Raw genomic sequence first — 7,428 nt, forward strand, 5'->3', positions numbered from 1 at the left:
TAGTCTATGTTCATTATCTTTCTACTCATTAAATTCATCAAAAGCTGTCTAGGAACAGATTTTCTGTTTTGTCAACTACACCCACAGTCTTGTTCCCAGATTTTTTATCAGTATTTTCAGACTGTGAGGGAAGGAAAGCAAGAAATGGAACAATTTCATGAATTTTAAATACTCTGTAACCGTTTCAGCGCAATATTCCAGTATATAACAGCCGTCTGCAGTTGCTCCCAGCATACCCAGTCTTGGGGCAATGCCAGGTTAGCGCAGGTGGTTAGAATTCGATATTAACATGTCCATAATCAATTCCCATTCGAATCAACTGCCCGTGCAGAGAAAAATGTCTTCAGTGTCAACCTGAACTTCTGAGGCCAGCAGTCTAGAAAAGCTATGTCTTTGATTAAGATTCGGGAATTTTCCAGAAATCTATTATTGACTTCTATTTTAATTTCATTGTGGTCAGAGAATTTATTTTGTATGATTTGAATCCTTGTAATTATCTGAGACTTGTTTTATAGCCCAAAATACGGTCTTTCCTGGTACATGTTCTTTGTGCACAAATATGGTATACCTCTCTATTTATTTAGATCTTTCATTTTAGCAATGTTTTGTGGTTTCAGGGTACAGCTCTTATATATCTTTCATTAAACTTATGTCTAGGTATTTATAATACTATTATAAATAGTATATTTAAAATTTTCATTTCCTAATTGCTGCTTGCTAATATATAGAAATATTGATTTTTATATACTTATCTTTTATCCTATGAGCTCACTAATTTCCATGATTAATTCTAATAGATTTCAAAGATTTTCTACATGGAAAATCTATTAATCTAAAGATAAATTAATTAATCTGGATTAACAAAAAAATTAATTTCTTTAATAGTTAAAAAATTTTTAAATTTTTAAAAAGACAGACTTTCCACATAGACCACTGTGAATAGACAGGGTACTCTTCCTTTCTAATCTTTACACCTTTTATTTCTTAATTAATTTTTGCCTATTGCACTATCTAGAACCTCTGATACAAAGTTGAACAGAAGTGGTGAGAGCAGACATTTTCACCTTGTTACCAATTTCAGGATTGAATATTACACCACTAGGCATGATAACAACTATTGGTTTCACGTATGTCCTTTATAAAATGAAGTTTTCTTTTTAGTTTTGTCTTTGGTTTCATCATGAGTTGGCAATAAATTGTGTCAAAGTTTTTCTGAATTTAGTGAAATGATCATACGACCTTTTTCTCCTTTATTTTATTAATGTGGTAAGTTACATTGTGATTTACTAAATGTTGGGCAAACTTTGCTTTCTGGGCAAAACCCTAACTGGACGTTGTATTTTATCCTTTTTCTATATTGCTGTGCTGTGCTCAATTTGCTAGTATTTTGGATAGGATTTTTGCATCTATATTCATAAGTAATATTGATCTCTGATTTTTTTTCTTCTAAGGTCTTTGTCAGACATTTCTATCAGTGTTGTCATTATAAAATTAGTTGGATAGCATTCTCTCCTCCATTTTCTCAGAGAGTTTATATAAGACTGACATTATATGTTGTTTAAATGTTGATAGAATTTACCAGCAAAATCAATAAGGCCTGGAGTTTTCTTTATAAAATGGTTTATAATTATGAGCTCAGATTCTGTAATAGATGTACAACTACTCAGATTTTCTATTTCTTCTTAAGTTTTGGTAAGTTTTCTTTCTCAAAGAATTTATTCATTTCTTCTAAGTTATCACATTTTATTGACCTGAATTTGTTTGTAATATTCTCCTTTTATGGTTTTAATTAGAATTTTTCAGCCTCAGTACTACTGATATTTGGGGACAGGAAATTGCTATTCTGTACACTGTAGAATGTTTAGCAGGATCCCTGGCCTCTACCCATGAGATGCTCATAGCAGGCTTCCCAGTTGTGACAACAAAAAATATCTCTAGACATTGCCAAATGTTGGGGACAAAACAGCTCTGGTTGAGAAGCAGTGTCTTAAAATCTGTAGGATCTTTAGTGATCTTTCATTCCAGATACTGATAATGCGTCTATTTTTTTATCATTTTGTTAGGAGTTTTGTAGGGAGCACAAAAGCAGGATACACCCCAGATTTGGCCCAGGGATGTTTGCTGAGCCTGACTTAGACTACTGACTAACTCTTTCTTCTTTCCTAATAAAGGAATGAAAAACAATAAATTTTCCTCTAAGAATACTTTATCTGTATCCCATAATTTTGAAACGCTGTGCCATGCTGATGTATATTAGCGAATTAATGGCTATGGATACTAGTGTTTATCTATGGAGATAACATACGAGCATTATTATTATTCCACCAACATTGCCTACAAATGGACTTTTGGTTCTGTGAGAAACAAGCAATGAAGAATAATATCAATATAACTATATGATAAAATTTAGTCACATAAATTACACTTTACCAACCAGTTGATAAGTTGATCTAAATTCATACAATCTGGCAGCAATGTTCTTTCTGCTCTTCTAGCTAAGAAAAGTCAGCCTGCAACATCCAGAACGTTTACCAGGACAAAAAAATTACACTGATTTTACTGCACCTTATCGAGTATTGATTTGCTGCCACCTGCTGGGAGGCAGAAATGGGTGTCCAGTGTCCTTGAAGGGCGAGAGTGATGACCTTAGAGGTTGTAAAATTTTGCCTATCCCATAAAATGAAACATAATACAGTTACCTTTGGGCCTGAAAGAAACCAGTAATTTTATAATAAATGAACTTCATATAAAGAAAATTTGATCTGTATATAAAAATGGGAGTGTATTTTCCACCTAAGAGAAATTAGATGGCATATTTGCATTTACCCGGAAATGATGTACAATAAAGTTCTTTAAAATGGTGAGCTCTTCAGGTACTGACACTGTATTTGTGTAAAGGTAATTAACCACTTGACTGGGGTAATGGAGAAACTTAAAATCTAAAGAACCACTACTAAATGAATATTAGTAAGACATAATAGTAAATCTAAGATTTTTTGTTTCCTTTTTCTCCCAAAGTCCGCTGGTACAGAGCAGTATATTCTTAGTTATGGGTCCTTCTAGTTGTGGCACGTGGGACACCGCCTCAGCATGGCCTGATGAACACCTGATGAACAGTGCCATGTCCGCACCCGGGATTCAAACTGGCGAAACACTGGGCTGCCAAAGCAGAGCGACCAAACTTAACCACTTGGCCACAGCCACAGGGCCGGACCCTGTAGTAAATCTAATGATGATAATTGCGATAGGCAGACTAGCCCTCAAAGACATCCATGCCCTAATTTCCAGCGCCCAGAGGGTGGAGCCCTGAGCCCAGAGAGCAGAACCAGGAGCCAGAGGATTTATTCCTAGGCCTTAAACTTAATGGAGACTGCCTGATGGGGTTTTGAAATTGTTGGGGGCTGGTGACTTCTTTTTTCCTTTCCTTTTCTCTTTTTTTGAATGGGAACGGTTGTGACTCTTCCACCCACTGTATTTTGGGAGCAGAGAACTTGTTTTCTAGTTTCACAGGTTTACACATAGAAGGTGATTTTGCCCCAGGATAGATTATACTGAGTCTCACCTATACCTAATGTAGATTTAGATGATGAGATCTGGGACTTTTGAGATTTAGAGACAGCTGTAATGTGTTGAGAATTTGGGGAACTTTGGGAAAGGGTGAATGGATTTTGTGTGTGAACAGACTGGGGGCCAGAGGGCAGACGATGGTAGGCAAAATGGCCCCTCCCAAAGATGTCCACACTCTCATGACCAGAATCTGTGAATAGGTTATCTTATGAGGAAAAAGGGACTCTACGGATGTGATTAAGGTTAAGAACCTTGAGATGGGAAGATTATCCTGGATTATCTGGGTGGGCCCAATTTAATCACAAGAATCCTTAACGCAGAGAATCTTTGACCAACGTTACTGGCTTTGAAGATGGAAGGGGGCCACAAGCCAAGGAATGCTAAGCTGCCTCCAGAAGGAAAAGGCAAAGCAAGATCCCCGCTAGCGCCTGCTCAAAGGAATGCAGTCACCTGACATCTTGATTTTACCCCAGTGAGACCTGGGTTGGACTTCAGACCTACAGAGCTGTAAAATAATAGATTTGTGTTCTTTTAAACCACTGTTTGTGGTCATTTTTTACCACAGCAATAGAAAACGAGTACAATAATAATACAAGCTGGCAGTTACTACGTTCTGGCACTACAGCAAGTACTTCCCAGATGATAACTCTCTTAACAAAGGAAGCTAAAACACCTCTGAAAGCATATTACAGATGTAGCCTTGGTACCTCTCTGACCTCATCTCCTCTTGCTATCACCCATTCATCTGGTCTCCTTGCTATTCTTTAAACATGCCAAGCAAGCTGCCCCCTCTTTTTAGTATGCACTTTCCTTACATATCCACAACTCCCTCACTTTCTTCAGGTCTCTGCTCAAAGGTCACTTTCTCAGTGAGGCCTTCTTTGTTCACCCTACATAAAATAGTGTACACCCACCCTAACCCCTAAACCCTAGTTTATTATTCCACACGGCACCTATGATCATTTGGTACATATTTGCTTGTTTACTCTGTGTCCTTTCTTGCTCCCCAAATGTAAGCTCTGTGTGAGCAGGGGCTTTATCTGTATTGGTGACAGCTGTATCTCCAGAACCTAGTATAGTGCCTGGCACATAGTAGTCACTCAATAAATATCTGTAGGAATGAACGAACATTTAAAAAACTACTGACAGGTTACAAGAGTTCATTAATGTTAAAATTCTAATGCATCAAACACAGCATAGGGTAGGGATCACCAGGATGACTCACATTACCACTACTTTGGTTGGTAAATGGGCCTCAGTCTACAGATTCATTATCATGCCTTCAAGGAGGTCATTTCTGGGGCCAGCCCGGTGGCATAGTGGTTAAGTTCACAAGCTCCACCTTTGGTGGCCCAGGGTTTGAAGGTTTGGATCCTGAGCATGGACCGAGCACTGCTCATCAAGCCACGCTTTGGTGGCATCCCACATAAAACAGAGGAAGACTGGCACAGATGTTAGCTCAGCGACAATCTTCCTCAAGCAAAAAGAGGAAGATTGGCAACAGATGTTAGCGCCAGGCTGATCTTACTCACAACAAAAAAAGGAATGAGGTTATATTTCAAGTGACTTCCTACAGTTCTTACACATGGTACACCATTTCTTAAGGTTAGATTATAAGAAAACTAGCATACAAGTGATTTTTCTACTTTCTTATAAATAAGCATAAGCAATACTTTATTTAAAAAACGTTGCTGGGGCTGGCCCCGTGGCCGACTGGTTAAGTTCGCGCGCTCCGCTGCAAGCGGCCCAGTGTTTCGTTGGTTCGAATCCTGGGCGCGGACATGGCACTGCTCGTCGAGCCACGCTGAGGCAGCGTCCCACATGCAACAACTAGAAGGACCCACAACCAAGAATATACAACTATGTACTGGGGGGCTTTGGGGAGAAAAAGGAAAAAATAAAATCTTTAAAAAAAAAAAAAAGTTGCTACAATTATTTTCCAATTTTTTATTTTGAAAAATTCTCATCCCAGAGAAAAGTTGGAAGAACACTCATATATTATTCACCTAGAACCACAATTAACATAGTGCCATATTTTCTAATGAGAACTGAACTATCTGAACTATCTGAAAGTTTGGGCAGACACCATGAGCTCAGCCCTAAATACTTAAGCATACATCTTAAAAGAACAAAAGCATTTTTCAAATAACCACAATATTATCATACCTGAGAAATTTAAGTCAATATATCCATTATGCTTCCAATGTTCAAATTTCCCCAACTGTCCACAAAATGTCCTGTATAACTTTTTCAAAATCCATAATCCAGGGCCAGCCCAGTGGTGCAGCAGTTAAGTGCGCATGTTCCACTTCTCGGTGGCCCGGGGTTCTCCGGTTCGGATCCCGGGTGTGGACATGGCACCGCTTGGCACGCCATGCTGCGGTAGGCGTCCCACTTATAAAGTAGAGGAAGATGAGCACGGATGTTAGCTCAGGGCCAGTCTTCCTCAGCAAAAAAGAGGAGGACTGGCAGTAGTTAGCTCAGGGCTAAACTTCCTCAAAAAAAAAAAAAAAATCCTATCTAGTTCACAGTTGCCTTTAATGCAGATCAGTCCTCTCTTTTTATGTTGTCTTTCACTACATTGACGATACAAATCACATTTTGAATTTTTCTGAGCGTTTCCTCACAGATTGAGGCTAAACGTTTTTGGCAAGAATTCCACTTATGTGTACTTCCAACAACCTCACAGCGACAGGTTTGTGTTCTCCCTGACACTGATGCTAGAAATTTTTCCCATGAAAGGTCTATTAAAATTTTGCAAAAGACCAGCGTTCGCTGACACAGTTTAGGGAACATCTGAATAAGAAACAAACAAAAAAAATGAAATGGACTAAAATGTTTAAGAGTTTGTAGAAAAAGCAGGTAAGGATTAAAAATCATTTTTAAGTTAACAAACTTCCCCATTTCCTTAGGTGATGCAAACTAAGCTTCCATAAAATTTACCACTTACCAAAAAAACACAAAACATCATACAGATGAGCAACCTCAAGCTTAAAAAAATGAAATCACTTCTCCCAAGTTCTATCCTTATTGTATTTACTGTTTTCAGGGGCTGAGATTTCTAACCAGGTCTGACTGCTTCCATAATTGGTCCACTAGACTCCTTCATTTAGATCTAAGTTTAATTTTCCGTAATTGACTATTCATGGATCTACAATTACTCTGGAGTAAAAGTGTGCTCTTTTAGCCTAAATAATCATGAAGACACTAAGCAACACCAATAATTCTTTTTTTATGGTTCTATATTCAATAAGAATTAACCCATATCAAGTAGTTGAGGAAGGCCTAACCCCTCACAAATACATGCAATTATGCAAATCACATATGGGGACTGGGGTCTTGGCTCTAAATACTAATTATAATACAGCCTCCATTTATAACCACTTCTATTCGCCATAATTTGATTCTTGCTATTTCCTATTCGTGCTGTCTTTATTACATGACAGCAAACACTTGGGAGCCTTCAGTTTTCCCAAAACATCCCGCAATTTACGTAAAACTCAGGTTTTACTACTTATTAATCTAACAGGTTTTCAAAAAATGAGTTACCATCCTGCCCCGCAGGGAGGGAGGAGATACTAAGCGTGTTCGCGGTCATCTCCATCTCAGGCCAGGGCCTTTCCTCCTCGGGGACTTTCCGAGGGCGGTGAGCGCGGGTCCTTGCCTTGGGTGCAACAAATATTAATCAATACGAATGTGTAACTTCTCTAAGAGAAAAAACGGCGGGTCCTTGAGCTATTAAAAACCACGCCACGGCTTAAAAACCTGAGCTCTATTTCCGCAGAACGTTGAGCATTGATTCCAACAGGTTGGAAACTACTTGGCGGAGGCCAGGTCTCCTTAGTGTCCCCAGTGTGTCAG

Source organism: Equus asinus, chromosome 3 (genome assembly GCF_041296235.1).
Source record: "Equus asinus isolate D_3611 breed Donkey chromosome 3, EquAss-T2T_v2, whole genome shotgun sequence".
In the NCBI taxonomy this organism is placed as follows: Eukaryota; Metazoa; Chordata; class Mammalia; order Perissodactyla; family Equidae; genus Equus; species Equus asinus.